Source organism: Oncorhynchus clarkii, chromosome 18 (assembly GCF_045791955.1).
Source record: "Oncorhynchus clarkii lewisi isolate Uvic-CL-2024 chromosome 18, UVic_Ocla_1.0, whole genome shotgun sequence".
Lineage (NCBI taxonomy): Eukaryota > Metazoa > Chordata > Actinopteri > Salmoniformes > Salmonidae > Oncorhynchus > Oncorhynchus clarkii.
The window spans coordinates 17786021-17796918 of NC_092164.1; positions in this window are offsets into that span (position 1 = coordinate 17786021).

Genomic DNA, 10898 nt, shown 5'->3' on the forward strand with positions numbered 1-10898 from the left:
TACTGTGAGACGCCTACGACGGTGCTACCGGGAGACAGGACGGACAGCTGATCGTCCTCGCATTGGCAGACCACGTGTAACGAGACATGCACAGGATCGGTACATCCGAACATCACACCTGCGGGACAGATACAGGATGGCAACAACAACTGCCTGAGTTACACCAGGAATGCACAATCCCTCCATCAGTGCTCAGACTGTCTGCAATAGGCTGAGAGAGGCTGGACTGAGGGCTTGTAGGCCTGTTGTAAGGCAGGTCTTCACCAGACATCACCGGCAACAACGTCGCCTATGGGCACAAACCCACCATCGCTGGACCAGACAGGATAGGCAAAAAGTTGCGCTTTTGAGTTGCATTTTTGTCTCACCAGGGGTGATGGTCGGATTTGCGTTTATCATCAAAGGAATGAGCGTTACACCGAGGCCTGTATTCTGGAGCGGGATCGATTTGGAGGTGGAGGGTCCGTCATGGTCTGGGGTGTCACAGCATCATCGGACTGAGCTTGTCGTCATTGCAGGCAATCTCAACGCTGTGCATTACAGGGAAGACATCCTCCTCCTTCATGTGGTACCCTTCCTGCAGGCTCATCCTGACATGACCCTCCAGCATGACAATGCCACCAGCCATACTGCTCGTTCTGTGTGTGATTTCCTGCAAGACAGGAATGTCAGTGTTCTCCCATGGCCAGCGAAAAGCCTGGATCTCAATCCCATTGAGCACGTCTCAGACCTGTTGGATTGTAGGGTGAGGGCTAGGGCCATTCCCCCCAGAAATGTCCGGGAACTTGCATGTGCCTCGGTGGAAGAGTGGGGTCACATCTCGCAGCAAGAACTGGCAAATCTGGTGCAGTCCATGAGGAGGAGATGCACTGCAGTACTTAATGCAGCTGGTAACCACACTAGATACTGACTGTTACTTTTGATTTGACCCCACTTTGTTCAGGGACACATTATTCCATTTCTGTTAGTCACATGTCTGTGGAACTTGTTCAGTTTATGTCTCAGTTGTTGAGTCTTGTTATGTTCATACAAATATTTACACGTTAAGTTTGCTGAAAATAAATGCAGTTGACAGGGAGAGGACGTTTCCTTTTTTGCTGAGTTTATGTATATATTATAGGTACTTAGTTTTATTAGTTGTATTAGTAGTTGGAGCAGTAGTTTTACTTGTAGCCCTATTATGCTGTTAATGTATGTATTTTTAAAATATATTTTGTTTTTATCAGACAGTAGTTGCCATATTATTCTCGTTACTAAGTATTGTTTGTTTCGTTTTTTTCCCATTTGGACACTTGAAAACGACATGGTGCATCTCAAGAGATTTCGGCCTGCAAGATTTCAAACACTAAAATATATGTAAACAGACCATCAATGTCTACATTTGTTTTCTTGGAAAATAGAGTGATACAATATCAGTACTTGTTGCATTTACAACTTGTCTAAATCTTACAGATAAAGGTCAGCCATTTTGGTCAGGAAGTTTGTCAACCATGGTTTGCCAGTGCTGTGATAAGATAGTGTCAAATAATGAAGATGAAGAATTTCTGCACTCTGTGTGTTAGCTAGCCAGCTAATTTTAGAGGAATGAGTCCATAAATGTTTCAACCTAACTGCCAGTCCATTCAAACAATACAGTCAATCCACAGCCATATACCGGCTGAAATCAGTTGATGATAGGATTTAGACAAGTTGTAAATGCAACAAGTACTGATATTGCATCATATAATATCACTCTGTTTTCCAAGAAAACAAATGTAGACATTGATGGTATGTTTACATATATGTTAGTTTTTTTTAAACTGAAAATGGTTTAAAACCGTATAAACTGTATTTATGAATATATGACAATATTTTAGGTTGACAGTATTACATAATTTCCAATATATCACATTCCTTCCTTAAATTGTCCAGCATACATAAAACCAGGATTATGCCTTTACTGCCATTCATTCCAATTAGACTGGTTTGGTTTTCTCCCTGACCACAACGGCTGCCATTTTCACTCTATTCTGGAACTCTGAGGGCTTATTTGACATAGCCCCTCTAGTCATTTAATGAAATCTATTTTGCTACAGAACTTCTCAGAGACTCTTCTAATTGACTGTGCCATCATGTCCCCTCTGTCTATCGACAACTCTGACCATAACTCCAGCAGTTTTTCACACGCAGTGTTTTCAGATTCCACGTTTATATTATAATTATATTATAGTTCACATACAGTGTTTGTTGTCTTGCCCACATCATAGGAGGAAGCTCCAGAGAAGCTGAAATGAAGACAGTTCTCTCTCTGACCTCACATAGTTTGCGTTACAAATGGCACCCTATTCAATTCATAGTGCCATATTTTTTGACCAGGGCCCAGAGGTATTAAAACATGTGCTTCATTTCTCTTGCTGCGCTGCAGTAGAGCCTCGTCACTGTGGGAGCATGTTGGTTAACCACCACTAGGTGGAGGAAGACTACTACCAAGACTAGAGGGATGAGAACACAACAGGGCACATAACAGAAAGCACATAACAGTCACTCATAACAACAGGACACATTCGAGCGTATTGTTCATTCTGTATTCTAACCATGGTCATAGGACTGTTTAGTAGATGTCACAGCATTAGTCACCACTGGTTTACGTCAGACTACTGTTTACTTATCTCTCTGTGTGTGTGCCTGTACGACCCCTCCCCCTCTGTGCTAGCTGATGTTATCTCTGTGTGTGTTCAGTAGGAGTCTTTAGGGTCAGGCATATTCACAGCCAAACCTCCAGGTCTCTAGTACTGCTGGTTTTCATTCCTCACTGACTGACTAGCCAGGGCAGCGTTCACCTGGTGTCCCAGGTCTCACACCTGAGATCTGAATCAGCCCCTGATAAGAGGGGAACGATGAGCACTAAAAGTGTGTATATTTGACTGAAAGAGAGTGGAAATGGAAGGAGGAGAGAGAGGAGGTGGAAGGAGGAGAGAGGAGGTGGAAGGAGAGGAGAGAGAGAATATGGAAGGAGGAGAGATGGAGGAGGTGGAAGGAGGAGAGAGAGGAGGTGGAAGGTGGAGAGAAAGGAGGTGGAAGGAGGAGAGAGAGGAGGTGGAAGGAGGAGAGAGGGAGCATTTGGAACAAGGAGTGCGGGAGGAGGTGGAAGGAGAAGAGAGGGAGGAGGTGGAAGGAGGGGAGAGAGGAGGTGGAAGGAGGAGAGAGGGGAGGTGGAAGGAGGAGAGAGAGGAGGTGGAAGGAGTAGATAGGGAGTAGTTGGAAGGAGGAGAGAGGGAGCAGGTGGAACAAGGAGTGAGTGAGGAGGTGGAAGGAGGGGAGAGGGGAGGTCGAAGGAGGAGAGAGGGGAGTTGAATGAGTAGAAAGGGAGGAGGTGGAAGGAGGAGTGAGGGGAGGTGGAAGGATGAGAGACAGGAGGTAGGAGAGAGAGGAGGTGGTAGAAGGAGGAGAGACAGGAGGTAGGAGAGAGAGGAGGTGGGAGGAGGTGGAAGGATGAGAAAGAGGAGGTGGAAGGAGTAGAGAGAGAGGAGGTGGAAGGAGAGGAGAGGGAGGAGGTGGAAGGAGGAGATGGGGAGGAGGTTGAAGGAGGAGAGAGGGGAGGTGGAAGGAGAAAGGGGAGATGGAAGGAGGAGTGAGGAGGTGGAAGGAGTAGAGAGGGAGGAGGTGGAAGGATACGAGAGGAGGTGAAAGGAGGAGAGGGGGAGGAGGTGGAGGGAGGAGTCAGAGAAGGTGGAAGAATGAGAGGAGGTGGAATGAGCAGAGAGAGGAGGTGGAAGGAGTAGAGAGGGAGGAGGTGGAAGGAGAGGAGAGAGGAGGAGAGGGAAGGAGTTGGAAGAATGAGAGGTGAGGTGGAAATAGGAGAGAGAGGAGGTGGAAGGAGGAGAGTGGAGAGTAGGAGGAAAGGGTCTTACTCACATGGCAAACACATGGCACACGCTGACACGCAACACACACTGACTGTTCCTGATCTGACTGGCTCTTGCTTCAGTCTATGCAGTGTGTCCTTAAAGAAAGCAGAGCTAGGTTTCAACCCGTCTTAAATACATAGAAACAGATCATATAGAATGTATATAGTTCTGTGTGATATATAGAGGTTGAAATGGAATGCGCATACCTGTGGAAGTGACCTTGGGAAGGGATGACTTTATCAATATCTCTGCCTGCAAACATTGTGTTGCCTTCTGAAGCTCCAACGGCACAAACACATCAACATCCCTCCCTGCCTACAAACATTATCTGTTACATTCTGAAGGATGCTCCATGTTTAGTGTTCCATGAAGGTGACATTGGTGGTAACGCACACACACAAAGACACACACATACAGATATATACACACTACACACACACAGGCACACACAGATTACATTGATGCATATGGGTGATACACACACACACACACAATGGAATAGTGTGCCTGATTTTCCCCCAAGCCATGTTCCCTGTGACGCAAAGTAATGTACATACATGAGTGACATAAGTACAGTGCGCGGGTGTGTGTGTGAGTGTGTATGTGCTCAAAGCTCCAAAGCATCTAGTTTGTTACCTGTCCAGTTCAACCTGCTCCAGGTGTGGTGGTGGCCTGGACACAGTGACCAGGTAAGACCATCCATGACGCCTGTCCCAAATGGCATCCTATTCCCTTCATAGTGTATGGGCCCGGAATAGGGTGCCATTTGGGACGGCGATTACTAGAAATCGCACTCATCACAAGGCCCCATGTAGATGTGATGTGGTTGCTGTGTATCGCCCCCCCCCCCCCCCCCCCCACCTCCATAGTTACCCCCCAACTGTTACAATACCTTCAACTTCACACAATAGAGAAAGAGGCTTCAGGTTATATGGATTATGATCAGGGATAATTTCAGATATTCTTTTCACGTTGAATTGGAATTTTGATCAATTTTTGTTGTGAGAGATCTTCTGAATGTGGGCATATTCATTTTGCATCCTAGCATATGAAGACATGTTTTTAAACCCTCTTTTAGTGTATATGAATGAAGTGTTGAGCGTTATGCAGTCCATTTCAGTGCTCAAAACATAATGACTAGAGTTTAAGTATAGCCTTCATGTAGTTATTGTATTACACTGTTATTTAACTTCACATAATTCTTCATTTGATAATCGGTCAAGGAAAAGCAAAGATTAATGAGTGTGATCGACAGTGTGTGCAATTTGTGCGGTGCTGCTGATATCCCACTAGCTGACTGTATTCAGTTTGACTGTGTTTCTCCAGAGCTCCGAGGAAACCATCAGTTGACAGTTTCAAGCTCCCCCTAGCTGAATTGATTCTACTATGAGGCCGCTCGAAACGCAGCACCGTATGGCGGGGGTCTGCGATGTTACGTCCTTCTTTAACCAACCCCTTTAAATACACAAAACTCGTCGAAATAAAAAGTAAGCCTTTTCGTCTTCTTTGTTGTTTATTTTAGACTTTAAAGTAGTCCGAATTCAAGTTGAGCAGTCATTGGTTAAGAATTCAATATTTTGTCAAATATGCCCCCCCCTTGTTCTTGGAAATAGTATATTCCACAATTTATTCCAGGCAAAGACTGACAGTTTTTTGGGTCACAGAATGGCTGTTGAAGTCACCAGTTTACCCCCCCCCCCGCCATAATAAGGAATTAGTACATTTATGATAACGAAAATGTTAGTGGACTGAGGGAGAAAGCATGTTGACATGTCTGCGCATTTCTACTGAATGAAAAGTATTTTGTCATCTTTATTAAAAGGCTTTAATGTTTTCTTGTTTGTTTCTCTAGTCTACCACATCCACCTTTCTTATATCATTTCATGTGAAAATGTAGGCCTGCCTATGCTATAACACATTTATCATAAATGATGACATTATAACAGAGTAATGCCAGTGTATTCCATGCCAGTGCACATCTTAGTGATGGGAACTATGATTGTCATGTTGTCGTTTTATTTTCTCCAGAATATAAACAGAAAAGACAAACAGAAGAGATTGAATAATAACATGTTGGACAATTATTCTCAATAACGGAAAACTCTCTCTCCCCATCTCTCTCTCTCTCCCCATATCCTGTACTGTACATATGGCTGGTAAATGAACAGTGGTAGCAGTTAAGGGAGAAGGACTAGTGACTCTTGACTCCACAGGTCCTATGTAGCCATTCACACAATAATCCTAATGCTTCAAACACAGCTCAAGACCTGGACGATAGCATACATACTCACTGTGTGTGTGTGTGTGTATTTGTGTGTGTGTATTAAAAGAATACAGTGAATCCCCAGGACCAATCAAGCATTAGTGTAGTTAAGATCTGATTATCCCCTATGGTGCTTCTGTGGTTGTTGTTGATTATGTTTTTCATGTTGCTACATTGTTAACCCTAAAATCCGGTTTTCTATGTCAAATGGTTTTGCTATATTTCAGTCTTCTGTCATGTATATGAAGTGTAATATTGGGATGCAAACTCAAAATGTAATACATTTCAACTCTATATCTGACATGGTGCAGGTGTCTTCTTCTTTTTAAGCCCACAACCATGTGTGTGAAGGTGAATACTTGTTTCAAAGTCAATTTGTTTAAGACTACCAATACCTTGATTTAGCTCACTGCTGTAAAATGTTTAAATAAAGAAATGCACACATTTATAGTCAAATTTGATCTTTCAAAATATACATTTGAATGTTTTTCCTGTTTTGAACAGATATGTTGACACATTTCATCCAGCCACTTGTTATGAACATTTGTCTGCTACTCATTCAAAGTGTTGTGTTTCTGTGATACTCAGAGGCTGAGAAATTGGCGACTGAGCTAATCTGACATACTGACACGATTTAAAATGGCCAACGATATGGTCACTTGTGCCATCAGACTTTGAGCTCTAACTTTGGAACGCTATGGGCTGTCAACTCAGTTCTACTGACATCTGAAACATGACACTCTGGACTTGGTACGGAGACATTGACTAGAAGAATGTGCATTAACATTTTACTTTTTTAATAAAAAAAATTGTCATATGTTGTTTTCACCTCTTTCGACAACTAATAATCTTTAGAACCTTTTAAATCTACATCAGATTTTGACAAAGAATTGATAAACCTTTAAAGCAAAATAGAAAGATGAATGTTTTATTCACAACATCTGAATAGCACATAATAGAATAGAGCAGGTATGTATGTACAAGTGCTTTGTGATGTCTGCAGTAGATACTGCTGAACAGCTAGAATGGACCCATTATGGCTAACACTGGATTAATGTCATCCTTCACCGTGAGTGTGTGTCTGTACCCCCGTTAGCTAATGGGGATCATATGTGGAGTCAGCACAGAAACACTAAACAATTTACTTTCCCCACCCCCACCACACTCACAAACATCCTCGGCCTTAAACCCCTCGTCAGTGAGTTAAACACTACTCCTTGGGGAGGTAGAGTACAGCCCTGCCACCGTGTGTGTTAGAGATAGGTGGATGTGGTGGTGAATGGAGGGAGAGGCGAGAAGGGACAGGGAGAGAGGGAGAGAGAGCAGGAGGTATGGAGTGCTCAGAGGGAGAGGGACAGCGGTAAAGAACGAGAAAGACGGAGAGAGAAAAGAAAGAGAGGTTTAGAGGCCCACAAAGGGGTAGAGGGGCCCTGTAGTTCTGGCAGAGGGGCGAGATTGTCAACAACGCATGTATCAAAACCCCCAGACAACACACTCCATATACACACACACACACAGCCCCTGTTTTTGGTGTGTGTGTACATACATAACACTGCATGTGACACCAAGAGCAGAGGTAAGACAAACATAATGCCAAGCAGAACCTTCTCTACTGGAGAGAGAGGGGTGAGGGAGAAGGAGAGAAAGGGGGATGGAGAAGGAGACAGAGGGGTGGGGGAGAAGGAGAGAAAGGGGGATGGAGAAGGGGATAGAGGGGTGAGGGAGAAGGAGAGAAAGGGGGAGGAAGAAGTGGAAAGATGGGAGAGGGTGAAGGAGAGAGAGCGTGAGGGAGGGAGCAGGAGGGGGGGAGAAGAGGAGAGAGGGGAAGGGAGAAGGAGAGAGTGGGGGGGAGAAAGAAGGGGAGAGAGGGGGAGGGAGAAGGAGAGAGGGGGAGATGGGTAGAGGGGGGGGGGGTAGGATAGAGAGAGGGGGAGGGAGAATGGGAAAGACGGGAGAGGGAGGAGAGAGGGGGGAGGGGAGAGAGAGAGGGAAAGCAATAAAGAGAGAGAATATTTAGAGAGATTGGGAGGTGGGATAGAATAGAGCATTATTTATTCAGTAAGCAAACATACCTGGGAAAGTAGTTATGTGGTAATTTTACCTAAAACCATTTAGCAATTCGGGAAATAAAGCAATATCAAGACATGACCAGATAACCATTGCAGTAAGAGTTTGATTGAATTCAACATTTAAATAAAATAGTGTTAAAAGCTGAGAACTGTGTACTGTCTGTGTAGTAGCAGATCACACCACAGTCTGTGTTCCTTTAATGAAAAATCTGTGTTCCGGGTGTGTGTGTGTGTGAGCATGTGTATATGTATGTGTGAGTGTGTGTGCGACTGTTAAAACCCTTCTTTAAGAGGACATGCAATCTGGATCCTATTTAACATCCATGTGTTTTTATTTCAGGGCTCTAAGGTCAGATGTACTTGACTCTGCTCCAACTGTTTAAAAGTTTTCCATTATTGACACACAGTATCAAAACTTTACTTAGATTGAAATGGTGATATTTGACATTCTGATCCCAAAGCCTGTGCATGTCTGTGTGCTTGTGTGCCTATGATATGACTGTACAGAGTTGTGTTCTGTCAGAAATAGGGCAGGTTAGGTCATAGACAGTTTCATAAGCCCAGTCTGACCTCTTTATACGGACACACACACAATCTCTCTCTCCCTCTCTTTCTTTCTCTCCTTTAATCTCTCGGAATATTAGTCAACTCTCTCAAATTCCCACATCTCTCTCTTTCTCTCCCTCTGGATCCCCTTTGTTTTCCACTGGCTGATTACAACCACGCTGATACGATTCATATCTACACTGAACAAAAATATAAACGGAACATGTAAAGTGTTGGTCCCATGTTTCATGAGCTTGAAATAAAAGATCCCAGAAATGTTCCATATCCACAAAAAGCGTATTTCTCTCAAGTTGTGCACAAATGTGTTTCCATCCCCGTTAGTGAGCATTTCTCATTTGCCAAGATAATCCATCCATCTTTCAGGTGTGGCATATCGAAGAAGCTGATTAAACAGGATGATCAGTACACAGGTGCACCTTGTGCTGGGGACAATAAAAGGCCATTCTAAAATGTGCAGTTTTGTCACACAACACAATGCCACAGATGTCTCAAGTTTTGAAAGAGCCCGCAATTGGCATGCAGATTGCAGGAATGTCCACCAGCGCTGTTGCAAGAGAATTCAACGTTAATTTGTTTTAGAGAATTTGACAGTACGTCAAACTGGCCTCATAACCGCAGACCACGTGTAACTACACCAGCCCAGGACCTCCACATCCGGCTTCTTCACCTGCGGGATTGTCTGAGGGGAGGGGGAGCTGAGGAGTATTTATGTCTGTAATAAAGCCCTTTTTGTGGGGAAAAACTCATTCTGATTGGCTGGGCCTGGCTTCCCATTAGGTGGGCCTGGCACCCAAGTGGATGGGCCTATGCCCGCCAAGGCCCACACATGGCAGCGCCCTTGCCCAGTCATGTGAAATCCATAGATTAGGGCCTAATTCATTTATTTCAATTGACTGATTTCCTTATAAGAACTGTAACTCAGAAAAATCTTTGAAATGGTTGCATGTTGGGATTTATATTTTTGTTCAGTATAAAACAGCACCCTGCCATTTTAGTTTCTGGAAATATGGTCCACCTGTATGTTGTGGTGCTAAAACCATGTACTTACATGGTAATTAGCAGGTAATCATTAGGGAGTAATGAGCATGAGCAGGCAGGGTGTAAATACAGTCCAGGTACACATTGTTGCAAAACACCTACAACTGATATACCTGTTTGCAGCTTGCACAAGGAGTGGGGAGGATGGAGAAGATGGGTGGAATAATTAATGAATGGGAGACAAGGGGAGAGGAAAGAAGAGGAGAGAAAAAGAGGCTGAAAAAGCAAGGAGAGGCAGCGTCATACCGAGGCAGTGGTTGTCTGTGGTTTTCCCCTCAGACAGAGTGAAATTGGGGGCGTAGAGAAAACAGGCAGTATGATCTTTAGAGAGATTACATTTCTAAAGAAATAGAAAGTATTGAGAGAAAACAGAGATTAGAGAGATACAGGAGCAGGTAGACATTTCCCTTAACTCTAAGGCTGTGTTTACACAGGCAGGCCAATTCTTCTGATTGCTCAAAAGACCAATTAGTGGAAAAATAATCAGAATAGAATTGGGCTGCATGTGTAAACGCAGCCTAGCTGGTCCCAGGTCAGACACTTGTTCAGTCCTGTTAATGGTTATGATCAGAATGTGAGGTCGGGTAACCTGATCCTAGATCTGTAGTTAGAGGTAACAGCTATTCTGAGAGATAGTAGAACTATCAGGAAGTGTGAGAAGCAAAATATTTAACCACATCGATTCAATGTGCTACTACTTAAACTCACACACTCTCTACTAGCTAGATTGTGGTATTGACATGCTCATGTTAGAGCCCTGTTCCAGTAACCTCTTTCTTTCTTAGAGCATTGAAACGGGGCCCAAGTCTTTGAGACGAAGCCATCTATAGGAATCTAGTGAATACTGATCCAGAAATCCAACAAACAGCCTAATTGTTGAGTCAAACGGCCTCATTCAATTAGCAATGAAACATGTGAATGTAATATTCTGAGAGGTCCTCTTCTGGAGTGATTGAAAATACAGGTCTGGCTCGATTGAACACAACCTGTTTGGAGTGTGTGTGAGATGTGTGTGTGTGCGTGTGTACATTAGGGTGAATACCTCTGAATTCCAGGAGTGGAGTTGATTTATAA